Source organism: Ischnura elegans, chromosome 8 (assembly GCF_921293095.1).
Source record: "Ischnura elegans chromosome 8, ioIscEleg1.1, whole genome shotgun sequence".
NCBI lineage: Eukaryota > Metazoa > Arthropoda > Insecta > Odonata > Coenagrionidae > Ischnura > Ischnura elegans.
The window spans coordinates 71,427,365-71,455,022 of record NC_060253.1 but is presented as its reverse complement, the minus strand read 5'-3'; the positions used below and the strand labels follow the sequence as shown (position 1 = coordinate 71,455,022).

At 36.2% G+C, this 27,658-nt stretch overlaps 3 non-coding genes across 3 annotated transcripts; 2 read left to right on the top strand and 1 right to left on the bottom strand.

Moving 5' to 3' along the window:
• The first annotated feature begins 4,194 nt into the window (after positions 1-4,194).
• Trnaq-cug lies at positions 4,195-4,266 on the top strand. Its single transcript has one exon. It is a non-coding gene; the product is annotated as a tRNA-Gln (tRNA).
• An 821-nt stretch (positions 4,267-5,087) lies between these two features.
• Positions 5,088-5,159, bottom strand: Trnaq-cug. The gene has a single exon. It is a non-coding gene; the product is annotated as a tRNA-Gln (tRNA).
• Positions 5,160-20,450: 15,291 nt separating this feature from the next.
• Positions 20,451-20,521, top strand: Trnag-gcc. Its single transcript has one exon. It is a non-coding gene; the product is annotated as a tRNA-Gly (tRNA).
• Positions 20,522-27,658: the final 7,137 nt, after the last annotated feature.

Sequence of the window (27,658 nt, the reverse complement as noted above, 5' to 3'; positions counted from 1 at the left end):
AGAGCCTATGCTCTTGCAGTCAAGATTTGATGGAGGACTAAAATGGGTAACTTTGCGTAAAAATTTTTATTTGAACAGAAGATACTAATATATTAAGGCTGCAAGTTCGACTTGTGTCGCATTGCAACGAGGTAATTTTAAACAGCAAAAGAGATAAAATACCATGTGCAACAATGAAAAGATAACATTGATCATTTTATATTTTCAAGCATCGTACTTCTTACACGCCCAAAATGGTGTCAATCAGGTGCACATCCATTTGCTATAGTTTTCATGCTATCGTAAAAATATTTTTATCAGTTTAATGACAACCATATTTTCCTAAGCTAATTAATATTCATTTATTAATAATCTAGTCCACAACACACTTCCAAAATAATTTATTTTATTTTAGTTTAGTAGGATTTAGTTAAAAGTTAAGTTAAATAAAAACATGACGAGTACCAGCGAAAATTTTAACGAATAATAAGTTAAAGGCGGGTTATTATATTTAGTTAAAGGATATTGGCGTGTTCAACTAAGCTACCTCTAAACGCTGTCATTGCAATCATAAGTGCATTAATATGCTATTTATTAGTGCCATCTATCACTTTCAACGGTTCATAAAGTATATGGAGCTGTTAAGACTATTAATTACACAATAATTTAGGCACATGACTCAGCTGCTACTCAGCTGCTCGCAGTTTTTTCTTTATTCTTTTCGAGTTTTTTCTGGATCGGACCTTGAGTTCACGTTATTGAGTACCTACAATGCCTTAATTTTCTGAACGAATCTTTCCAGTATTCTTCCGTACCTGCTACCAAATCTCATTTCAATTCCATAACCACTCGGCTTTCGTAATTCTCCAGAGGAACATGCAATCTAATTCCCCTCTGTATCGGGATGTAGCCAGTCATTTCGTATTCAATGCATTTGTAAGCATTCAGTTTCGTCTATTACATGGAGCACGCTTTGAGAGTGGGATTAGCCATAAATCGCAATGCATTTACGTGGATGTCTCTGCTACGGAGTAAAATCTTCAAATATTTGTCTCGATTTTCCTAATTTCTGTCATCGTTTTTTCATATTTATTATGATGACATCTTCCCCCCGGCTTGAATTTCGAGACTATTTAATGCTTTTTAATTGGGCAAAATTCATACTCTTCCACAATTTGGAAAGTGAAAGAGTTGTTTAATAAAATATTTAATAAATAAGTCAACTGAAAATTAATGCGTTTAATAAAAAAGTAACTTCTCTCTCATTTTGGATTAAAGCCTACTTAATGTGCATCTGTGTGATAAATTAAAATTAGTTCTTGCTCTTACGCAGTGAGGATGAAGAGATGGGGTGTTACAAAAAATAATAGCTTCTATTGGATATATGCTACTTGATTTTACCTCAATGAAAAGTTATTTTGACTAAATGGGTCACGAAAATATTATGAAGAACAAAAAACAAATAAATTAATGATCAGGATCATTAATAAATCACTGGATTCAAAGTAAAAGATTTGTTATTAGATAATTCAAAAGCTATGATAAATTATTCATATGCTATTTGAAGAAAAAAAATGGAGATTAAGCTACCGTAGCAGAGATGTAATAATTGGTATTAGGAAATTTAAGGAACCATCTATATCCTATTTTCCAGTGGGTGCCAAATAAACTCTGAAATTTAAAATAATATAAGGACAACAGGATGAATTAATTAATAAGATATACATATCAGGAGAGTAAATCAAGGCTGAAAAATATTTCACGGCCACGTCCCATACTTGGTGGTAAGGTGGCCTCATAGAGTTACTCAAAATTGAGGTAGGTGAATGGGATAGCATCGCGTTATCTCTACAACCGTAATCTTACGTCGTTTGGTGATGAATTCTAGAATTTATGGTATGAGAATTTTCGCAGTATTTTCATTATTTTAGTCAATTTTTATTTGATTACTGCCATACACTCAAATGCACGAGAAACTTTGACGATCTATTCAGTTAATCACTCGGCCTTTAGATCTCATGGAGTAATGGTCTGAATTCTGGAATTTGAATCCAACGATGTGAATTCAAATCTCGGTGGTACGTAAGTTTTTCCTGGATATTTGAAACTTTAATGTCACGTGAACTAATGAAGAAGAAAATAAGTTTTATCAGTTAATATTTTATCGTCAATGGTAATAACATGCAAATAAATAACCTTGGACATTCATTGTCGTTTGTAGATAGCTGAAATTTAATAAGATGCAACCGTGATTCTGATCACTTTAGGACGTTTTATGTGTTTTGATTGAATTTAACGGTGAAAATATTGATTCCCCAACTAAAGGGATTATTTATTTTGTTTCATCACGTAGTCTTCCGTAGCAATCAGACGCTAAAGCATCGTGTTCACAAGATATAGATGCTTCCCTCGTTTGCTTTAGCTCGCGATATTTTTATCTTTACTAGGCTGAGACCCGTATAAAACAAAAAAACCCTGTGAACATGAGCCAACAGTATCTCGTTGTAGTTTCTCCGTGGCACGGAGCCGATAGTAAACACGTTTTTTCCCCCAAGCGGAAGCCTCAGTCAGAGATGGATCATGAAAGTTGACCTTGAGACTCTTCCCTCGGAGCTTAATGAAACTTCCATGATCGACCGCTGTCTGTGATTATGTCATGTGCGGACCAAGATGACACTTCACAGCTGGTCCGGAACTCGGAGTTATGTGAGGGCAAATATCAGTTTGCCGCCCCCCTCCAATCATTTTCCCCTCGCTCCGTCCCCCCCTACCCACCATTAGCTTATAATATATCTGTAAGCTATTTTTTTAATGAGGTTGTTGAAATTATTTTTATTTTATTTATCTTGATCGCCCCGAAAGCATCTCATTTTAGGCCTTTTTCATCGGGGAACTAACATGTAACAATGGCTATCACACACAACCATTCCCTGGATACAGTGGTGACGCCAGGGGGGATTCGGGGGGTCCGAACCCCCACCGAAATATAAAAACATAATTATTTTCCTTCGCAAAAGAAAACAAAATATTGATAAATCAGGAATTTACAATTGTTTCAACAAATGAAGTTTATTCGATTATGAAAAGTGTTAAAAAGAGTTATTCGTACCCTGTTTTTAAAAAAATTCCCTCCCCCTAGTTTTAGACCCCTCTCTAGCTAGGTTTCTCCTACCCAGGCAGTGGGACTCGAACCTGCGACCTTTCGTTTGCATGCGAGGTCACTTACTCTGCCGCCACCGAGACCGTATGTTTGTTATTAAGAAGTTTTTTAAAGAATTATTATTTAATAATTTATAAATTTATAATCGAGGTCAAAAAATTTAATTAAAAAAATGAAAAGACTTTTTAAAACGATCTTAGGCCGCACCCTAAAATATGCCACGCGGGGCACGTGCCCCTTCTGCCCGTCCTAGTTCTGGGCCTGCTTCACTGATTATCGTTTCGTCTCCTGTTAAATGGATTAAAAAGGTAGGCGTTTTTCATTTACATTGTGTTTTGGTAAAAGAAACTATGCTAATTTAATGTTTTGGGTAGTCTGTCAGAGATCCAGATTATCGCGAATAATCGTTTAGCGATACATGCCTTGATTTAATCGCGAAAATCAATCATTATATCTGCATCGAAATCCTAATATTACCCCGCAAGCCGTCTAAAAGGCGCGCTTAAATTACATGCATGTCGGTACCAAAAATTGGTGGCGTGTCTCATTGAGTTATTCACAAGTGAATTTGTTAAATACGTTTCATTCAGTTCGCATTACCTATGAAACCTTTAGTAATTTTTTAACCTATTTTTTGGCTAGCATTCTGGAATTTATAACAAGAAAATGCTTTCATTTGTACTTATACATACTTGGTCCTTCTAAGATATATAGCATGTCAGAAGGTTCCATTATTTTATAACATAGGGGCATGTTACAAGCATAGCATTTAATATTCTAAAAAAATTATCCTACTGGTATATTGTTTACATTACATTTATATCACATCCATAATTTTAATTCGTTCATTAGACACTCTTTTACTTTTCGTTTAATGCTGGCCAAGAGTTATTATACTTACGTAAGTATAATTAAAAGCAACGTCGGAATGCATGCGGTAATTGCTCTAGGTTATGGAGCATATTTTTTAATCTTCACTTTTTAATGTACGAGGAATCTTTGAAACTATTGGCATACTAGAAAAATGTGACGGTGTTTCATTATGCATATCTGTTTGTCCCATGGTGTAATGGTTAGCACTCTGGACTCTGAATCCAGCGATCCGAGTTCAAATCTCGGTGGGACCTAATTTTTTTCTCGCACTGTCTAGCGATCATCAGTCGCGCTAGTATGTTTTTTATAAGATAGTTAGCAATTTTTATGGGCAACATACGTGTACAGTTTTGTGTGAAACATAAATTATATCATCATAAATATTAAATTCTATATATTAGATTCTATCATTATATCTGGCCAACTTGCGTTGATGCGAAAGTCTAGGGGTACAGATTTTCTCTTGCAGAGATCATTTCAGCCATCATTTTGTGGAAGGTTATTATTATCAACATCTAGTCATTGTATCTCCCATCATTATTTATTGTGTATGCATGCGATCGGTATCATTCGTATGGTTTTTTGCTGATTGGATTTAATAGTCTCGGTCTCATACAAAAATAAATTTTTAATGTATGATTTGAAAGTAGCCTGGAAAAATAATTTTCACAACTAAATAAGAACGGTATTTACAAAACTGTATATTTATTTTTGAGTTGTTGGGAAATATATTCTTGCCAAAGGAGGGAAAATAGATACATAATATACATGAGAAAGAGTGCCAATGAATATTTAACGAATCAAGCTGGCGTTTATGCAGATAGTATGAGTTTGTACGTAAAAAAATTTTCTGCACATAGAATTCATAATTGCTAAGTTTTATAAACGCGATATTGCATATTAAAATTAAATTTTTATGTTACTTTAGGTCTTTAACGCTGATAATATCAATATTATCCTTATAAATTCGCAATCAAAAATTGATTTGTAGATCCTAGTATTTCCAAGTCTTTTTTTTGCATTTAGTATGGATAATCTGTAATTCTGAGATATTGTTCAGTTTGAGAAAAAGTGAAGGTCCCACCGAGATTTGAACTCGGATCGCTGGATTCAGAGTCCAGAGTGCTAACCGTTACACCATGGGACCTGTTGAGGGAGCGGGGAAGTAGTTCTAAGATTTCTGCCGCTGAGGGGATTAAACAGGGAGGCGTCTTTCAAATTTCTCCCTCTAGCTCACTTACAAGGGGATTGTTCAAGAACTGGTCCTCAGATTTCTATCAAACTTTGTGGTATTGTAGTCCATCGGGAGGTGACCACGAATAAAACCCCATTTAGGGTTATATGACCAACAGTGAAAACAAATGTTTAAACATTTACAGGCCAAATATATTCCCTTAGAAATGACCCCTGTTCAAGCAGGGCCCGTAGCCCTTAGTATCTTGTTCGTAAATTTTGCTTTTACCTCTCCCCGAAAGAGAATGAACAATTATTATGCATAAAACATAGCTTTGCCTTTATAATTTTCCTTTTCTAATCCTTATAGTGCTTGAATTTCACTAATAGGGCAATTAAATTCCAAAATATTAGGCTTGTAAGGCAAGAATATGAGTCCATATTGCAACTTAAAAGGAAATCAAGTGCATGTGCAACGTAAAAGGCTTCCTGTTGCGACACCGAGATAACATAATTGAAGTAGTAGGCTTTTGTGTAAAAAATGGGAAAATATGAGACGCTCGCGCTGGCTGCATTTCAGAGAAGTTTTTGGAAGGAGGAAAAATAATTTTTTACGTGAAAATCATAGAAATAATGATGAATAGCGGGTTTTTGCAACATGAAAATTAAAAACAAATAGAAAAAAAATGCCCCACCCAATTAAAATGCGACGGAAGTAGTGTCAGAAATAAACCTTCTTTGGAACGGATTTGTACCTCCTCTAGTCCCTTTAGTCGTCATGTAATATTGCAATGAGTAATGTGAAATTTGTTCACAATATCTTGATTCCATCTAGTACAACAGAATTCGGTAACGGCTCGTGGAGATGCATAAAAATTTATCTGGTGATTGAGACTTGTTCACGTAATCGAGTATGAGTGACGTAATGGTCTGGGAAGAGAGGAAATTTCTACTGTCAACTCTATCCGTCATTCTCATAAATGGGTGAATTTTATCACCTTATGTTTACTTATCTTTCCACTTCTCGTCCGCACCACGTCATCGTTTTCACGTGTAAGCCAGCTGTGACCGGTTCGACCAAGCTTCCTAAGTTTTCGGTCCCTGGTAGTTGAGGACGTTGGTCTTGCTCGTGGGAAACGGATAGTAACCGGAGACTGATGCACTGAGAAACAGTTTGCGGGTGAAAATTATTTCGTCACAAGTTTTTGGTTAAATTAGCTGAACTATGCGTAATAAGTGACATCAGTCAATTTTATGGCACCGTTTCTTATTCTAGCTTTTTTTAGATAAAATCTTGTCGAGTATAGCACCGGGTAAGTGATTCAACCTTAAAAAACCTAACCAGCTGCCAAAACCAAGAAGATTTTATATAGTATTTTCCGGAAAGGCCCACGATCATTTAGCCTTTTCTTGTTCGCCAATAGGCGATTTTTACGGATATTTTTGGTAGTGCATTAGATTTCAACATCTTTTTAATACGCACGAGCTACATTTTGAAATTAACATGCCTCTTAATCATTAGCGTATTCAAATTGAATTTATAATAAAAAATAATTCCGTAAAGTGAAATTTCAGCCTCTTATTAATTTTGTCCCAATTTTAAGTTACATTTCTAATTACAGCTATGATATTCATCTCATTGCAATTCTGTCGTATCGCTTTCAATTAAATGTGTATTTTTATTCCGTATAAAAACGGCTTCTGCTCTAGACGTGAGTGCAATCTAGATCACATGTATCCAAATTATTGTGTATTTTACATTATCTACGCTTGATATTAGTTCCTATCCCTCAATAATGCGTCGTTACATTTAAATGAGGGTATATTGAAAACTTAGTGACGATAAGATATTGGTACAAGCTTGTGTTTCAAAGCATATATCTGAATCTATATTTTCGTATTTACATCATTTGAAAGTGTTGCTTTCAATGACATCCTTCAATCGTAAGATTACGCGATAATGCAGGTGGACAGGTCAATGCAAAGGCGTAACTATGAATTTGCTTTGGGGGATGAGGAGGATGGGGAGAACCACCACCCCCTTGGCAAAGGGGAATCCGAGAAAATTTTTGAAGAATGACATACCTAGAAATACATTCTATATCATTTTTGCACTCAAAATTTAACTTTAAGCAGGTGTAGTTATTATATACAAACACTAGTCGATAATTTTTAATATTTTTTTTTTAATTTCTCTTAGGATCTAGGGGGATCTGTGCCCTCATTCCCCCCCACATAGTTACGCCACTAAGTCAATGAATATTTTTTAAATTTAACACCATTTATATTCAACTAACCTATTTAGCTTCATTTTTTGGATTAATTTTCTCATGTCTCCGAATATAGTGTCTCGCCCGCATAGCTATTTTTTTTGCAATGGTTATATAGCTATAAATGACTTGTATCATATTTCCCGGTAAAAACGGCATTTGTATTTGAGTCGTTTTACTCATCTTACTCATAGGCATGTAGGCATACTCATCACTGTATCAGGTATGCAACAGTGTAGGCATAACCATATTCGATAGCGCTATTTATTACTGCCTATACGAAGCGTTAAGTTTTAGGAAAAATATGTAATCATTACAAAAATGATATACGCTTCCTTTCTCGGAAGAACTTCCCTCGTGTAAGAACTTTACTAAATACTTACAGGTATTTGAATTGAGAATGTAAATAAAATAAGGTATGAAAAGTAAAAGTAATGCAATGCGGGGTGAATATTGATCGCTAAAGTTTTAAATGTATATAACATTGGAGTTATTTTAGTTGTTTAATTTCTTATTTGGTTCACAAATGACATATTATACGGATTTACCTTCAACAAATGATATTTTAGAGAGAGGAAGCATCACTCCCTCTTGACCAACCGTTTTTTGTCTTTTTTCACGACGAATATCTCGTAACTTTTCTCGAAGGCTTTTCTGAACATTTGTCTGCATTAAAAGAAATATATTATGCAATACTGAGATCTTCAAAGTTTGATATACATGCAAATATTGAAAATAGTCTACCTTAAATGTCCTAAAATTTCAAGGGGAAAGGTTGAATGTTAAGGAATAAACGCCGTGAAAAAGAAAATGCTATATGAGCTACAGAAATGCGTTTTCTCGATGTTAAGCGCCATATATCTTCTTTATTTAATCAAATTATTATTAAAGTCATTCTTAATTGAACGTTATAAAAATAAAAATACCCTTTCTTAATCGGCTTTGGTGTTATTACGGTGGGGCATCTTCAAATTCGAGGCAATCAGGTACCTGTTCGTTTTAGAATTTAGGGAGAGGGAAAAAAGCCGTGAGGGGATAGGCACCGACAGTAATTTGTATGAAAATAATGAATAAAATAAATAATTCCGTGTATTCAAGTTTCAGCCTCTTATTATTTATATACTACATTAATACGTTGCATGACTAATTGCGATGGATTTTTCTTCATTATTGCAATGTGTTGCGTATTACTTTCTTTAATATTTTTCTGCCTATTAAAACAGTGTCGATAAAATGTTTTTACATTTTTGTATTCATAACTCAGAATTATTACATGGGGCCATTTACATCCTGATATTAATATTTTATCAAATAGTTTTTAAAAATTGATTTTGTGGTATTTGTCATATTAGAATTAAATTAGTTAGCAGTTTATTTATTTCAATTTCAAATTGTTTTTACATTTTTTACTAACACTAGATATTGTTCTTAGCGTTTAAATGGCCTCCGTATTTGAAAATAGTGCAAAGTAGGTAGATAAATGTAAATCATGGCTTACTTGATCATGTGTAGGAACCTAAAACTCAAAGCATAATTACCTACTTGTGCGTAGATATACTTAAGAAAAGCTTACCCCCATTGAAATGACGTTCTCCAGTGAAGAGTATCTTAGAATTTTGCAGCGATGAAATTGGTCTACTACTCCGTGACATACCTGATTCAAACTGGGTAATATTTCTTGAAAATGTCTAAATACGTCTATGGGAGTCCATGTACGCACCTGGAAACTATGTAGGTTTTTATGATATACAACAATAATAAAATATTTAATATTATAAATTTATTTACTGAAACTATTTTGATATTTAGGAAAATAATGGGGTCCACAGTGATGAATACACTCCTAACTTAGCGAAAATTTAATGTATAAATGAAATTCAGTCATTCAAATACCTGAAAAAATTACCTGTATCACGGAGTGCACTAAGCAGGAAACAGAATAAAGTTAAGGGAATCACTTGGCGTAAAAATAGTTGATAATTATTAAATATTCCTCGATTTTCAATTATTAATTAATCTCTATATGCGATCGTTCATCATTACTGAAGCGTGGTTGAAATAATCTCTTTGGTGCCACTTCCTCGTATTATCGAGGATGAAAATGTCACTTCAGCCATTTAAAATATAATAAAATATAAAAAAATAATAAATTTTAAATAAAAATAGTAAATATTAAAAGCTTTAATTATTCTCAGTTTGCAAAAGAGCATAAATATTTAAAAAGCTTTATAATTCCGGGCTCTAATTTTTGCCATAAACTGAATTTATCCCTCTTGCTTGTGGCCATTTGGTTTTTGTGGCCGAGTTGAACAGCAAAACACAATTATTTTATTACAAAAGAGTGGCTTTGAAAATTCACGATGGGTCTTTATGGACCACTGTGGCGTTCTGTTATTTTTTTCGTGGATAAATAAATGATTTGCATATATCGAAAATGTTGAGAATTCCCAATCCCAACGACTTTGGCAAAATTTAGCATTCGAAAAGCAAATGCCTTGCGGGATTAACGAAACAGTCGGTATTTATTACATGTAAACAGTGCAGATTATTATCTCTGTCTTCTCATCAATAGTATCGAAAATGTATGATGTTCAATTTACCCTCCCATTTGTTTATTTTACGGCAAATTATTACTTTGTACGGGTGTTTTTATTTTTATTGTTCATATGCTCGAATTAGCCTTCTGTCTACCTGCCAAAGTAACCTTCCTACCTCATGCAAGGATTTATTTTTATGCCCTTCACTAATGCCTATGGAAGAAGTCTTCAAAGTAACTTTGCTTAAGTACATTTATTTTGAATACTTATTATGACGTAAAAATTTAATTCGTCACATAGTAATTATTTATTTTTAATTGCATAAATTGCATTAACTTTTTTGAAATGATAACTCTTAGATCACCTTTTACGTCGATATTTTTACACCTAATACAAATCTTGACTGAATGTGTGTAGCTTAAAGGATAATACTTTTAATTTGGTTACTTCAAGGGAATTTTGCATTACTATTGTCGGAGTTCGTGTCAAAGACCACGGGCGCAAGCTCTTTAGCACCCGCATTTGGTTGTTTTTTTCAGATGAGCCATTCTCGTGGTCGTTCGAAGTAGATAAATGTGGGAAATGTTACTATTTCCGCTGCGTATTTATCACGGAGCTCGTCAATCTACTGGGAGGGGTTGGAAATCTTACAATCCTGGCGCCCATGTCTTTCCCGGAGTTACTTTCAAAGTTAATCAATTGGCAGTGCACCTCGTATGTATTGTCAATTCCAATGCTTCGAAGAATATTTTCCTCTACCGTTTCTCATCGCCGTTATATGCGAGGGGTCATCTTCACTGGCAGAGAGATATGCCTGCAATGTGACCTTGTCCTTGCGCTTTTTTTCTGGTTCATTTCAAGAATTGGTCGAGGCTAACGGAAGATGACTTCCCTATATTTTTGGAATCGCTCTCTTTTCAAAGCTCTATGGCTGTTTATTGTCTTTCTTTGACAGAAAATATTCCCAAATTATAAAGATATTTCTTTGGGACATCCTCATCTTAAATACATGTTATAGTGCTATCGTTAAAGTCTTACATAGACCGTGGAATTTTTTTTAACGCGAGGAGGGAAATGCAGACTTGCTCTTTCAACTTGTCATCGTAAAAACATTTTTAATAGAACCAGATCAACGCGGCGCAGTGGCTCGGTGGACCATGCTTCAATAGGAAAGGCTGAGAGAAACTTAGTGTATTTATTTTTTTATTGCCACAACACCGAAAACTGTGCTATTTAGCTTTCATATCGGGGTTTTCATAACATTTAACAATTTCAAGTACATGAGCATCTATGCCGTGAATAGGGGCAACCCACCCAGGAAGGACATGAAACAACCTTCGGCTCGGCAGACGAGATCTTTACCCCGACTCCACCGAGGCCAGCCATGTATCTGATAAAGCTAACTGGAGCGTTTTTAAAGCTTGTCAGAAATGAAAGGAAGTAGTCGAATCTGTGGAGTAGGAGGAAATTAAAGATATATAGATGCGCACGGCGGACGTAGAAAAAGACTATGGTGGACACAGACAATAAAGAAGGATGTCATAGAATACCTTATGTTGCATTGAACGGTTAAAAAAATTCACAGAAATGTTGCTAGGCGGAAATATTACACATAAATAATTTATGAGGCAAAAAACAACTCTACACAAACAAAAAAATCAATGGAATATTGGAAAATTAAAAAAAGAGGACTTTGAAAGGGAAAATGGTGGTTTGCAATGAATCAAGGGTTACATGAATTTAAAAAGAACTCGAAACTGAAATTTCAATAACAATTTAAGAAATAACTTGAAAATTGACGGTATATTTTCCAAAGGATGAGGGTAGACGCGGAGGAAGACCCGAAAAAAGTTTCTGAGCATTATGTAGATGACGGCAAAATCAGTGGCTCTATGAAAGGCGTACTCAACTTGTACTGCTCAGTTATACTCGCATCCTTCTTACCCTCTCTGCTTACGTAATAGATGGCTCACTGAATCCAATAAGGCTATTGTGGCTGAGTTTCTTTATAATACTTACTTTACACAGGGATGCCGACCTACAAAAAATATTAATAGTGAGTTTTAATTTCTTTGAGCATTTTGGAAGAGTCATATGATCAACATTAGAACCCTGATAACTCGAATCTCGAAACTCGAATATCTTGACACTCAGGGGAAAATCTACAAGCATAACACATTTTTTCCTCACACCCATTGCGAATTTTTGAGGGGGCTCGGGCCCCCTCAAGCCCCATGGAGTCGGCGCCACTGACGGTACCAAGTAAACGGACCCCTTTTTCCGGGAGCTGGTGAGTTATACTCACCGTCGATGTGGAACTCGATCGGACCGCATTGCATAGCAGCGCGTGCCGTGAATTCCTCCGGATTTCCCTTCGGCCAAGATAATCCTTTCGGCATGGTGTAGATTAAATTTTCCTCGCCGGCATTGTGTATCCACTTCGATGCGCAAATTGAAAGTAAACACTCTCCCGAGTCGCTGGAGGACTAAATGGGAGTGAAGGTGAGTTTGATGCTCGATCAACAAACTTCCCGATCGCCCTTCGTTTTTTTTGCCGAGTATTCATCTCTTCCTGCCACGCCCACGCACCCTCTCTGTTCATCAGACAAAAGAAAAACGGTGCCCGCTCCGACCGCAGGCAGGGCTCCAAATATCCCGAGAACCGCGCGAGGTAATTAAGTATTTTTTTCCTCCCGTTCGTCTCGGGTTCCGTGGCAACAAAAATCGATGGATGTGTGTACCCCCGTCATTTATAATCTTGGCTGTCCACCAAAACATAAACAAATAAACTCTTCCGGTGCGTTATGAGTTATTAATCCTATAGGGTGGTGTAATGCCTCTCGCCGACATCATGTCTCATTTATCAGGTCTTTTGTTGTGCAAAAAATTAATCAAGTTCAGTGGAAGTTTTTTATTCTGTCGGTTACCCCGGATGTTGAAGTCCTGACGTTGCGAAAGATTAGGATGTGTCATCAAATCTTATTCAAATTGTCAAGAATTAAATATAGTCATGTAATTTTACTGCCGTTATTGTGTATATTTGATAGTTAAGCGACGTTTGGGATGCGGTATTGCTTTTTTGATTGATTCTCATATTACGTTATGTTTCCCATCATTCTTAAGACCTACATTGTTTCCTGCTTTACCCGGTATGGTTTTTACGCGATGTGTTTTAAAGTAAATTATTTTATGAAGCTGAATTCGTGTTAATGCTTCGGGAATTAGGTAGGTAGTCGATATACAGACCTCCGGGAGAAAAAAACAAATTCTGGTTTATCTCATTTCGCGAATATGACCTTGAAATTGATGATGTCTGTGATGTCTGTGGAATTTTCTTTTTTAATGAAAAATATCCTAATTCGGAGCATTAATTCACTGTGTGTTGTACGGAAATTTGCATTGCACCTCTGTGGTTATACTGAAAGCGGAAAAATATTATGCTGCGTGCAGTCCTTGGGGAAGTTATATTTGGTATGTGTTGATTGACTAAATATATTTCACGGGCGATAACTGAAATATTTTCCGCCCTCGATTATTACCTTTTTTAAATATATAAAAAAGACTTAAAAAATAGTTTTTGTACGTCGGTCTTCATTTGTAGAGTGTATGAACGAGAACAGCGATCATGTTGCTATTTACTAATATTGATTTAAAGTACAAGGTCTATTAATTAAGCTATTTAAAAGCGAGATAGAAAGGCCTATGTTTAAATTTAATTTAGGTAAAACTTGCAAAAAATTTATTTGTTCGTGAATTGTTTCAGAAATTCTTTCTAGCTGAATAATTTGTTATATCAGTTGTTAAAATGTATCAAGACTAAATCAAAGAAAGAAACGCTTGGTTATAAACCATGTTTCTTCAAAACTGATTGTGCTTAGAGGACTTAACATACCTTGCAACGTAATTAGCAGTTCTTTGCAAAACTGGCCTCTACTAGTTAAAAGTATTATCCGAAAACTATAAAAAATAGCTACCACTGAAGTTATTTTAATCTCCTGAATCATCACTTCATATATATAATTGATAATATAATAGGGTAGTTTCCTTCATCAAAGAAAACGAAAGGCATTGATTGCGATTCGTTACCCACCATTAGTGTATTCATAATACACAAATTATTTGGTTTTTGAAATACCGGTTTAGACGAATGGCAAGGGTCAAATTTTATCCTCATTTGAAAAAGGCCAGATTGGCGCCCATGCGATTCCACTCCGCATGACGTCACAGGGACCTAGTTTCTACACGAGAGGATAGGAGTTATGCATCGTCTGAGGTTACCAATGCAAGCATGAGGCACAGAGCTCAGGGAAACATGTCTTAATAATCACCTATTAAAACTGGCTAATGTCGGAAAGTTTTCTTCGTTTGATAAGGTATTAATAAACCTTTTTTAAGCCAAGCGCTACCGTTCAGCAAGGTACTCGGCTATCCGCTAGCATCCTGCGACGTATCAGAGCTAAGCCTCGCCTCAAGGTCACCTCACCGGGCGGGAGGGGGAACCAGAAATACGACGTACGGAGATATTTCCCGACATTCATACTTAAGCGTCGCGTTTTCGCGCGCTTGAAAATTTTCACTTTTCATTTAATCGCGAAAAATAGATGTTGTCATTTAAAAATCTAAAAGCGCGAAATACGTACTCCAGGAGTAATAATCTTTCGATTAAGGCAATAAAAAAATAATAGGAAACCACCCTATTCAGACCAAAATTGTCAGTCATTTTTGTCTCTGGGAATATATCAGTAAAACATTGCAATTTTTCCCTTTCCTAATGTAATTGGAAATTGTGCAGCGGTGACGCGACTTTTGAATATCTTCCTCGAAATATTTTCCAGATGTGAGGTCGAGTCAATTCGGAGTCTGCAATCTGTATTTGTAGTCGGAGGAGTAACTCTGCATTCTTTGTACTTCTTTTTTAGGAATCCTCTCCTTTTGCGGAAGGTCACGGAAGCCGAGTGCAATAAATTCCATCCTGAGGAGTCCAGGTGCAGGTAAGACACGTGGTGGATATTTTTCTACCGTTTCGAGACCTGCTTGGTTCTACGAGAATTTAGTGTAGAGGCCAGCACAAAAGGTTGCGAAGAGAATTTTTTTATTCAATTTTCCCGAAATATTTACCAGTTTCGGGCTCCAACAAAATATATAGTGACATCTAAAGGTGAAGGAAATAGTGTAGTGCTTATAAATCACTTTGGAAAAGGAAATGCAGCCTCATGCCTTTTAGGCTTTGGGTGGTAGCAATGATAACGTTTTATATTTGCCAGAGTTATGTGGGTCAGCATTGCTCTCGTTTAACAATTTCTTATCATTACGTTGAAATGATATTGTAAGATTGATTGTTTGAGGCGTAACTTGGTGAAAGCGATTCATAATTAAATTAAAAAAGAAGAACTTTGTGCTTTCACATTAATATTTATTCACGACCATGGTTTCAACGTAAGACGTCATCATCAGGTGAACTCTACAGAGGTCCATCACATCCTTTTATACCTGGCTAGGAGGGGTAGGGAGGAAGGTAATTAGGTTGAACGGATTGGTCAACAGGTACGGCCCGCCACCTAAAGTCGCGGGTCGCACGCTTTTAATTGTGTGGGTTCTTGCCCTTGGTGTCGGGAAGCGAATAATCACGCACAAGTATTTAAAGCTTTTACCCCCAAGTTTATTTCCATTTAAAATCCCATTTTCCAAATCGGTTCAATGAAAATGTATAAAGTAATGATGAATTTGTGCGTATAGAATAGCCAAAAGTTAAGATATTACCAAAGTCTCGGGAAGGAGAGGAGCATCTGGTGATGGCACGGGTGGATAGCGAGGCCCTTCGGTCGCACGGGCCATACGGCCCGCGCTTCGACTCCGACTGACGGCTATATTATGACTGACGAGAAACGAGTGACCAGTGACTGAGTACGAGTTACTGAGTCCAGTAAGTGACTGCGTGTCAATAGCGTCTCCACCGTGCAATTATATAGGGAAGTGGAACTAGTATGTTTCCGTCAAAGAGGAAGGGGAAAAGGAAGGTTAGGCGTTCTTGAAAGTGAAAAGGTACAAATCCCGAAGCGTAGTTTGTCTTAGCCGGCTATTCTGAAACGTCACACAACAACATGTTTATGCATATTTTGGGAATGGAAACCTTCCATTTCCGGATCGCTACAATATTTTCTCACCCATGAAAGGGAGGGAAACATCTCAATGCTGCTGGGAGGGTGACACAGAATATTTACCGGAAAGTTTATCATTAAATTTTTTCCTTTAAATGAGCAGCATTCTTCTTCGTTGTATTATTTAATTCCTTAAGACTACATAGGTGTGAAGGAGTCCGATACGAGGAAGATGAAGTAGTTCCCTAAGACAAAATAAAAACTATCCAAACAAGTTGTCGTGTAATGGATGGGTGCTGATTAGTATGTGATTTTGACACCAAAATAATGTCATTGCAGAAGCATTAACTGGAGAAATAGTGATGAATATATGGTTACAGTAAAGATGATCCATTTTTCGAACGAAATATTTTCATCAAAATTTTACAAAATTAAATATATAAAAATACTACTCGTATTTATCAAATGCTGTAATTTGAGCTCCTAATTCATGTCAATAATTGAAACATGCGTGTACAATTTCCTTAAATGAAATAAAATAATATCGTTGTAAATTATTTGATGCTTCCAAGTGTGTCAATTTTTTGTTATATTTTTTATAATCTTAAAGTTATTTATGTTTCGTCACGATTTTGCTTATGAGGCCACAGATACGCAAGTACTTTAGTTATTTTCTCTTGATTTACAGCGCTTATTGATTGCCAAGTACCCCTTGTGTAGATACTACCTATTACGTTGATAAAATATTTAATTTCTAATTTTCTCGTCTTCGGAACGTTTCCACATCTTTCATCTTCTCGTCAATTACATATAGACGTTTTAGTTTTAGGTGTCCGGGTACAGGCTAAGAATTTTCGGAGTCGTCACTGGGAGTGTTGCCGAATTACTGCGTATGCATCGAAATCAAGACACTAGACCGCAAGACAGCCAAGTAGGCGTGCGGCGGGATGAATTTCGACACCAACCTTTAATCCGTGGAAGTGTACTAAAAATTTGGTGCACATTGATTTTTCGGCCATGGTTATTTCTAGAATTTACTGAAGTCCGTAAATCTTAAGGGAAATAAGCATACCTGTATCTACTCGTTCGGCGAAAAATCTCTCTTGTTTTATTGGTTTTGTCAGACTAAGCAAATCAGTACTGCACTGAGATGATATTCTGTCATCATCATCTTAAGACAACAATCCCAGCAATCAATAAGGTTTGAAGCAGCTCTGTACTCCGCTAATCTACCCTCCAGCCTTTTTAAAGCGACATATACCTTCTCTTTTACATCCTCTGACATGTCCAATGTAACTCATTCGGGGCCTTCCCTTGACTTTTTTCCCCTCCACCTGTCCTTCTACGGTTTATTACTGGCCTTCTGGCATTCATGCCTCATAATGTGGCCAACAGAATTGTCCCATCTTCTCTTAAAAGGTTTTAGAAGACTTCTATTTTCTCCCACTCTGCTTAGCAATTCCTAATCACTTATTCGGTCGATCCATTTTGACTTTATCATGCGTCATTAGCACCACATTTCGAATGCGAATGCTGCTGCTATCAATGTCCAAGCCTCGCTTCTATAGAGAACCATGCTCCATATGTGGTAGCTACTGAATTGTTTCTTTTATCCTATACTTCTATTCTCAGCTGTAAGTAGTAGTAACATATTTTTGAAGATAGCCCTCTCCATCAGTGCTATTCTACTGACTATATCTTTCTTGCTTCGTCCATTGTTGGTTATTCGGCCTCCAAGGTAACAAAACTCTTTCACATCTCCAATATTTTGTTTTCCTTATTTAATGTTTGCCCTGGCCTCCTCTCTTTTGCTGCATACTAATATGTTAATGTTCTTTTTGCCTATTTCCAGCTGATATCCGGATATTCTCTGTCTCACCATGAAACGGTATTTCTTCTTATTAGTTCAAGAATTGTTCAATCTAACGTTTGCCGTATAATACGTATACTGCGTTGTCGGCTCATTTGCGGATATTTCATAGTTTTTTGACGGTAGTTAACTTATGGAAGACCAAAATGCACTTATTATCTCCCTTAACTTTTTTCTTTTTCCACAAAAATCTCCTTAATCCCTACTGCACTCCGCTACTTTTACAGTGAATTGATACTCTAATCATTATTATGTAATGGCTCATGTGTATCATTGGCTGTGTTAAATGTTGTTTTTGTGAAGAAGGAAATTTAAAACTAATGGTTGAAAATATATTAATAGTTGCAAATTAGTTTTGACGTATGATTTCAATTATATTTTTATCATGTTTTTGTTTTCTTTTTTTTCATAATAGATATTGCTGTTGTAAAGATTGCTTTTTAAAAATTATTTCTTCTTTTTCCATTACGGGTTTTCCGTAATTACAAGGAAAAGTAGATGCGATAATAAAATTTTAACATAGACAATAGAGACAAAAGCGGAACTAAATAATACCTATGATTAGAAGAAGGTTAAGGCACACTAAAGACACGTAGACGCGTAAGTAGCTTCCTCTTAACTTATGCAAAATATACAGTATGAGCTCTTTTATTCTTACATAACCAGCTGCGGCTTTATATTTGAGGAAAAGTTTAAGAGACTCAAACTTCTATAGACCTCCGATGCTGTAAAAGGCGTCCTAGATCCTAACTTTTATTTCATAGGTGCTGGTTTCCTTTCTTTTATTTACGGCAGGTAAGGGATAAAAGTAAAAATCTGGTGATTCTGAGTCAGCGATCTTCTCCGTGAAAAAGTTTTTGCACCATGATCTGGATCGAGACTGACTCTTGGAGTGGTAATCCGAGCTTTAGTCAGCTTTATCGAGTTTCAGGGAATAGCCTAGGGACTCGAAGTGAAAGGGGTTCGGCGCACATCCCATAGCTCTTAACGGTGGGGGAAAGTGTTATTTTCAATGGATCGGGACGTGAAAATGTTCCGCTCAAGTGCCATGCTTTGACCTTCGCTCAACGTACTGTATAAACATTTCTTTCATTCTCTTCATTAGCTTGCGAGCCGAATTGGTTCCATTCTCTCAGCACGAGGTGAAACGTGTCGTTTAGGGAGAAGTAGAAGGTGGAGAGAGGTTCTATTTTTAGGCGAGGCGATAAACTTATTTCGGCTAGTATTGCATGAAAGGGGCGAGATGCTTTTTCACTCGACCACATTTTTAGTTTTCGACGTTGTATCACAATTTTTTTAAGAAGTGAGGAGCGTGTACTGTGTAGTAATAGATTTGATTTCGTAGTTGGCCGTAGGTCTTTTATTTTTTAATGTTCATTCATCGTGGCTTCGCATCTATATCTTAGAATTAATAATGCACCAGTAGTGCAACATCCCGAGAGCGATGGTATGAAGGCCTCTTTTGCATGTGAGAGGGCAGAGTTTCATCACTTAAACTGTTTTACTGTATGATTCAAACATCCTCAGAAATATTTTTGCACGGGTTGAAATGTGCTTGATGTAAAAAAATAGAACGAATTTTTTCCCTTATTGTGCTCGGTATTGAAATTCGCCCTGGCTGTGGTGGAATAAATAATAACCGCTAAGACTTGAAATGGTTTGCAGTGGCGATGAAATAAGGACCAAAATAGTCTTAAAAATATGATGGAAATATTTAACTACAGATAAATGAAATCTTTTATCACCAATATTGAAGACAGGTCGATATTATAATATAGCTGCTATTATAGTAGTAGCTGGTAAAGAGAAACTGGTGAATGACGTTTATTCAGTTCCAAGGAAAATGATAGTCTCATCACATAAACATGGTAACATGGCCAGGAAAGCACAATCTAAGAGTTAACTACAATTTCTAAGACTATAAAAATAATAATATTACATCCAAATTTATTGCGTTTAGATGTAATATTATTATTACTTTGAATACTTACACCGCTCGATATGGCCTACGTCGTTCATCAGTAAAGCAAAATTGGCCGGACCCATTTTATGGTAATGTGGAATGAATTCAGTCTTTTTTGGTGGATGATGCGTATCGGGTCCGCAACAATTACTAAATATCTCCTAATACTATATAGCTGAACTCTCCAGAAGTCTTATAGTCCTGAGATCCTCTCTCTTTCGTCGAAATATTGGAGATATGAGACAACAGAGTCAGGTGTGGTTCTCCGAAAAACAATCATCTAGAGATGTATAAGTCTTTCCATCACTGCGTAATCACAGAGAAAAGCGCGTTGAAAAAAGTTTTTCCTGACCCCAGAGCAGACACTGCAACGTTGCCACGCGACAGAGACGAACGGAGAGTGTGTGGGTGGTAAGAGCGCTCCTCTCCATGGCGCTGAGATATCGCTGACTGGGTCACTTGATGCGAGCATCCGCCTAAGTTCATGTTTTTCATGACATCACGTCATTATCCGTACGAATTTATAAGCATCGGTGGTTCAGTGGTAGAATGCTCGCCTGCCACGCGGGCGGCCCGGGTTCGATTCCCGGCCGATGCAAGTTTTTATCGGCTATTCAAAAGTGCAGTGAGTTATTTTTTTTAATGATTAGACGGTATTGCCTAATTTTACAGTGCTTTTAATACAGTACTAGTTTTCCTGAAGCAAATTATTTGTTTGTTGTTTTGCAGGACCCATTTTGATAGTAAATTGATATTTCTTGTTTTATTGGATTTTAACTTATCTATCTACGAGTCTATTTTTCCGCCCGTTTAATCCATTCTGTTGGCAAATTATTCTTGGCCTTCTTTTGCAAATATATCTTACGCTGGATTATTGTTTTGAATTCGCAATCACCATGTTATCATTTTGATATATTTATCGATTTTTCAATGAATTCTCTGGATGAATTCGCTTCGTGTTTTGACGACAGAATGAGTTGATTTGATTCACTTTGACCTTCGCCACACAGCAAAGTCCGAACCGTTCTCCCTCAATGCGGCGAATTTACATTATAAAGAACGATTACTATCGAAACGTCGGTTATCATGGACCGTCTCACCCAATTGAAAATCCGGGAAAAAGGTTTCTACTGCATTTCCGTTTATAAATTCTTCACTATTAGTTTTTCCAGTTAAACATTTATAATTGTTTTAGAAGTGAAGAATGCGGCCTGAAGCAGTATATATTTCCGCTTTTGAGATAACGAAGAAGTTTCTACTAGAAAATGAGTGTTTTATTAGGAAAAGCGACAAGGGGAACTTCGTTTAACATCCTATCCCATTGAAGGGGTGCTTTACTTGAAGCACCAACCCAATGTATAGCTGAAATAAAAGTATCAAAGCACTGATCAAACTCGAACTGTATCTCGATCCAATTCCGGAGTTGAACTAATCTGTAAGTCGTTATCCTCATCATCCTATGAGTATATGAATTACTACACGCTTGGTAGAAACTCATTATCTTGGTATCCAATCCACCAAGTTGGGTTTCAAACTTCTTATTTTTTGGAAAATAAAAGAATAGAACTTTGCAATGTTCACTTGAATATTAAAATTGGCTCGACCCAGGTTTAATATCATTGTTACATCTAAAGTTCAGACCGCAGTTGAATGCAGTTAGTAACTTTCTGGATTAGAATAATTCCGTGACACATATACTCCTTTATTTAGTCCTGTTGCTGTATCGATGCGGTAATGTTTGATTTGCTTATTGATATAAATTTTGTGTTTGTGTCGTTATTTCATCGTGATCACTCACGAGAAAACTGTGTTTCTGTAACAAAAATTGTCATCCACTCATCCAGGGAAGTTGGTTCCCTACTCTAAATTCATTTTGGGTCTTTGAAATTGCAATACCCAGCCAGTTTACAAAGAGTACTCAATTACCAAAATGGCTTTCTTCTACAGCCAGAAGACAGAATCAGATTATATCAAATCGTCACCTTCTCTAATTTACTCGTATGATCTCTCGTGTGCCGCTGAAACTCAATTTTTTTCCATTTGTCTCCATGCGTCAAAATAGAATCTTCAGAAACAAATAAATTGACTGCTGACTGATTTTAAGCGATAGTTATCAGAAATTTTATAAACTGTTTCATCGATTTCAAATAAATAAGCCTTTTAACGATACAGTATAAAAACAAGACGTGATTTTTTCAAAATACTTGAGCATAGGTCATACTACTTATAATGCAATGTATATAAAATTTGTTATTCAATTTTCATATATTTTCAACGTACATATTTTTTTCATTTTTATCTCGATGAACAATTCAATGTTTTTCAATGTCCAGCCTCTTTTGGAAAAGCCCCAACAATGTGGTTTAATTAATGAAATGCAGCATATACATTTTTATTCCTTTGCAATAAATCAACATCTCTCTTTTAGAATTAATTTGATGTTGGGGTCTTGAAAATGTTTTTGTCGACCCTCAGAAAGCGACTTTTGGTCGCAAAAAGAGTTATTAAACCTTTCCGTTACCATTTTCATCAAAAACTTCGTGGGTTTTCGGAAAGCATGCCATTAATGGGAGGAGCGGCTCATCGTATCCTACTTTGTATTTCAACATATGGTCTTTCAATTAATGCAGTAGAAGACGCCCTAATGCGTTCCCTTATGAATATGCATAGGGGCTACAATGCGGTGCCTCAAAATGGAGGTTCTTTGTGCAGTACCGTCAAAGCACAAAAAAACACTGCATGAACTGATAAATACATTCATCTTCCCTTGGAAATTACGCAAACAGCAGTTTTTTGCTCTTTATTAAAATTAAAATGCTGAAGATGTCTGGTATTATACCGAAAGAATGAAACTTGACCATCTCGTAAACTTGTGGCCCGTTTTTTAGCCATCGATTCCACACGAACAACTTCATTTAAATAGGAAATGTATCCTCTCCATTTGGTTTGAAATTTGAGACATTGTGTTGAAGGCGATGCTTCGTTTTGCTACTTTTATGGCGGGGCCAATTAAAATAGCCGGCGCAGCGTATGTATCTCGTCATAACGACGTAATAGATAATTACAGATAATTTTGTTTGGCCAAATTGACAAATTTCCCCCTGCGAGTTTTTGTTTCAGCGTTTCAAATGTCCAACTGAAACAATTTATTTTTAATGTATTTTAGGTAGAGTACTCATTATTATATGAGGTGAACTTAAATTGGTGCGCCAACTTTAGTATGCCATATTGGTAACGGCTAGCGGGCGTTTCTCCGCGTAGTCTTGTTTAAAGACGTTTCGCCTTTATACTACGCGGAAGATCGCCGGAAAGCCGTTTCTAATGAGGAGAAGCGCTGCGGAAACCTCAAATCCAACAATGTGTCTTTTATGCTTCTATTTCGATCAATTCAATGATATTCATCGGTGACTGTGCCCAGTGACATTGGTAATTGCGCCCTTCAACTGTAATTGAGCCCATTCACTTTTTCTCTGCTGCCTGCTGTTGGCTTGAAGAGATTGAACGCATGTTTCATGTTTTTATTGATTCATTTTTAGTTAAAATTATAGCTGAGATCATTAAGTATTCCTTGTGTAAACTTAAATTAGGCCGCGAATTTTACTGGTATGGTTACGCATATGAAGGAACCAGAAGCATGGAATATGATTTGATACTTTCCTGGCGAATAATATGGGTAAACTCTTCTCGGGATTCCCACCGGATTACATTCTCCGTATTCTCCAAAGTTTCAAGCTCCGACTCGGGGCTCATCATCAAGGCTACTGAGTCGGTGGGAATCCCGAGAAGAGTTCACCCACATCGTTCGCCGGCAGAGCATAACATCTTATTTCACCTTCATCTGTGCTTTCCGTGGGCATTCTTGTGCGAATTTAACAGGAATCTCTCACTACGTTTGCCCTTTTCCTTGCATTTGTAAGTGTCTCGAGAGTTAAGAACTGGCAGAATGACCAGAAAAGGCCGCTGAACCATACCCAATGTATCAGTGTATTTTATCTATAGGGTATTATAATTTGGCTTTTTTTCATCTATTAACTCATGCTCTTTTTAAGGCTTTATTATTTATATGTGCTGGTGTAATGATTCACAATTTGACGGACTGTCAAGACATTCGGGGTATAGGAAGTTTAGTTAGTTATTTTCCTTTAACTTCGGCTTGTTTTTGTGTATCTAATCTTGCTTTATGTGGAATACCTTTTCTAGCTGGATTTTATTCTAAGGATTTAATTTCGGAAGTTAGTTGTTTTTCTTCTGTTAATTCATTGTCTTTCTTTTTTATTTTTTCTACTGGTTTAACTGCGTGTTATACTGCTCGTTTAATTTATTTTACAATTATCAGTCCAGTTAATCTTCCTCCTGCCAATAGAATTAGAGATGAAAGCTGAAACATATTAAATTCCCGGTTCGATTCCCGGTCCAGGGGAATTTTTTCTCATGGCAATTCTTGTATATATTAAAGGGCATATTAGGTAGAGTTTTATAGGAGTTTTTGGTGGTAGAATAATTTTTGGAGTTATTTTCCCTACACCCTATATAATTTGTTTACCTTTTTATCTTAAAACTTTTGCTTTATCAGTAACTCTGGTAGGAGATTTTATAGGTTATACCTTAACTTTAATTTCTTAAAATGAAAATTCATTTACAATGAATTGACTTTTACCTACGTTTTTTGCTGGTAGTATATGATTTATACCTTACATTAGAACTCGTGGTGTGAGTCCAACTTTCCTAAAGCTTGGTAGAGGATTAATTAAGAGTTTTTTTTTCTATCCAAAAGATTTGAAGTATCAATTTTGATACATTTTCAACATGCGGGCAGGAATGACGGACACTGTCACATTAACGGCCACGCGAAATATCACTGTACATACATTATACCCACCTAGGTTCCAGCAACTGAGTGAATCAAAACAGGCCCATCCAACACCGTAAAATTTAATTAATAAAAAATAGTCGGGGTAAGTTAGCGAGAGCATGCCTACTCTGAGGCGAAAGCGAAATCCCATCACGTGACCCTCGAAACCCCTTTTCCTCTTTTCGGACATTCTCACGCTACACTATGCAAAGCCGTGTTACTCCGAGAGGTATCCCGTGTCACTCTGAGAATCCCATTGCTGAGGTTTACGGCGCTACAATCCTTTTCTCGACGGGACTTCATTTATTTCTTCCTCTGGGAGAACGCCTCCGCAGTTGGGCAGACGGGAGTAAAACGTTCCTCGGGAGATCTTCATCAGCCGGGATTCCCGATTCGTTTTTCATTTTTCAGCCCGTTTTCTCCTCCTGTCCAGGTTAATCAATCACTTTCAAGGATTGAGAAATCGAGAGGTCGGTGGAAGAATCGCTTCACCTACTTCTTTTTTTTCGAATTTATCTCCCTAATTCTATTTATATTTCCTCCTATGTTGCCATTGCTATTACTTCTCAAAATTTTACCGCCTTACATTGCGACTGAGGAGTTTTTCCCTCTACTACTTAATAGATAAAAATAAAACTTCAAAATTTTCAACACTGCTATGAATAATATCAATGGTTTGTGAGTTCAATATGTGGAATAGTGACTAAAAAAGTAAAAGTAACTTTTTTATAGTCCACACAGTAATTATAAAAAAAAGGTGGCGGTTAAAAAAATGAAAAAGATTTACCTCTTGATAATGGCCTGAAGAGATCGAAACTGGAACGAGTTTAAAAAAAAACAAATATAGTGAGGAATATAACAAGTTTACCTTTATCTATCATTGCTAAAAATGCCCTTTCAATATGGCATATTTTGGACAAAATGCATGCGTGAAAGCCTAGGGAGACCATGAATCAGGGAAAGGCATAATTGCTTCATCGAAAAATTTATAATGGCTTGCAGAAAATAGATTTCAACCAGTGGGAGTGATCGTAACTCGACCTGAACTACGGAGATGATTATATTGGGGGTTGATTTCACGACTATAAGCATATTAACCATATTTATTTATTTGAATAAGGTTAAACTAAAAGATATGGGAATATGCTGAATGAACTGATATTGTAATGAGCATTTCTTCCCGTATTTTGACTAACCTTCATTGAAAATTTCATTGAAACTGCGTGTTTTTAGGAAAACGTGCGCTACCTTTTAATGCAGTCGTAAATCTATAGTATGCTATGACGAACTGTATACCAGTTTATCGTCAAAACTACGTTCGTATCGCCTATGATTGTAATGGCGCTACAATAACATTTTTCCTGATAGTGAAATGTATAATTATAAGAGCCTAATATTATTCGTAATTTGAAAACACAATTTTACGAATGAAACACGCATTTTTACGAAAATTTAAGGTCAAATTTGAAGATTAAGAACTGAAATTTTCAGCAAAAAAGTTTACTTCGTGGTGACACGCCTTTAAATAAAATACTGAACAATAAGCGTTTTCAGAGGCACATTTTTTTTGAATTCCTGAGACCTTCCTCCAGTTTATTTGTGAATCACTTCAAATCCTTCTTTTCCAAGCATTTCTCGGTCTCCTGCATTCCGTCTTGGTTGGTTGGAACAAACGAATTTCAATCTTGAGTAAATATTTGCAGAGAGATTGATTGGGTTCTATCCTTTGTATGTGCTTCTTCTCCGAGATTTTCCTCTGCGATAGCACAGTTAAAAAATAATTTATTCACAATGTGCTCGTTCAGCATTGTTTTTTTTTCTGTCAACTGTGTTTGTATAAAAAGGACTCATGTACTCCGTTTTATGTTCTACAGAAGAACATATGATCGAATATTTTGAATATTTCATTTGAGTGGCATTTATTTCTTTTCAATTTGGGATTTCATTGATCTTTTCAAAGCATGGTTTGAATCCCACCCTAGAGAATTATTTTTTTAATTCCGCGGTTTTGAAATTTAATTTAAAATAGACTTCCATTTTAGATCTTGGGGTTTTCCATCGCTCGCTAGGTGCTAGTTATTTTTCTCATTCTTTAAAGAGGTTCTAGTAGTTTAAATCTAGTTTTCGTTTCGACCTCGCACTATTTGTGAAATATGATTTAATGCTTTCCCGGCGAATAATGTGGGTAAACTTTTCTCGGGATTCCCACCGGGTTAATGTTTTTATATCGGCCAACGTTTCAAGTACCGTCTCGGCACTAATCTTCAGGGCTGAATATTGATTTATTTAATGTTTGTTGCTAAGTCTCGCACTATTTGTTGGTAAATATTCCTTTACCTGTTTCTTTATCGCATTGTATCATATTCATGGTAATTATATGGCCCTTCGTATGTGTTTAATGGTAGGAGATTGTGCCAAGTGAATTCACCAAGTAAAATGCTGTGTTATTCTAGGGGCTACTATACTAACTCATATCACTTCCATATATCATCTATGTGCCATTTCATTCCAAACAGGCATAGGTACATAACGCATTTTCATGCAAGTATGAAAATAAATCGGAACGATATAAAAAAGTACCTATTTCATATAGGTAAATTTATTATTGCGGTACTTTTTGCGAGATATTTTTTATTAATATAAATCTTCCACTGAATTGTGATGCAGCCTTAAAAAAATAAAAATGCGATCTTATTTATGGATGTTTTGAAAAGCTGTAACACTTCCGCCAATAATTTAATATTCCTGCCGGAATTTCATGATAGACCGAGAAGAAATCGATGGAACTTATTGGAACATAGTGTTTTGATATGCGTCTTATAAAGCTTTTATCAAAATTTCCCACTTAAAAGTCTATAAGAAAATTATGTTATACACGTCGAA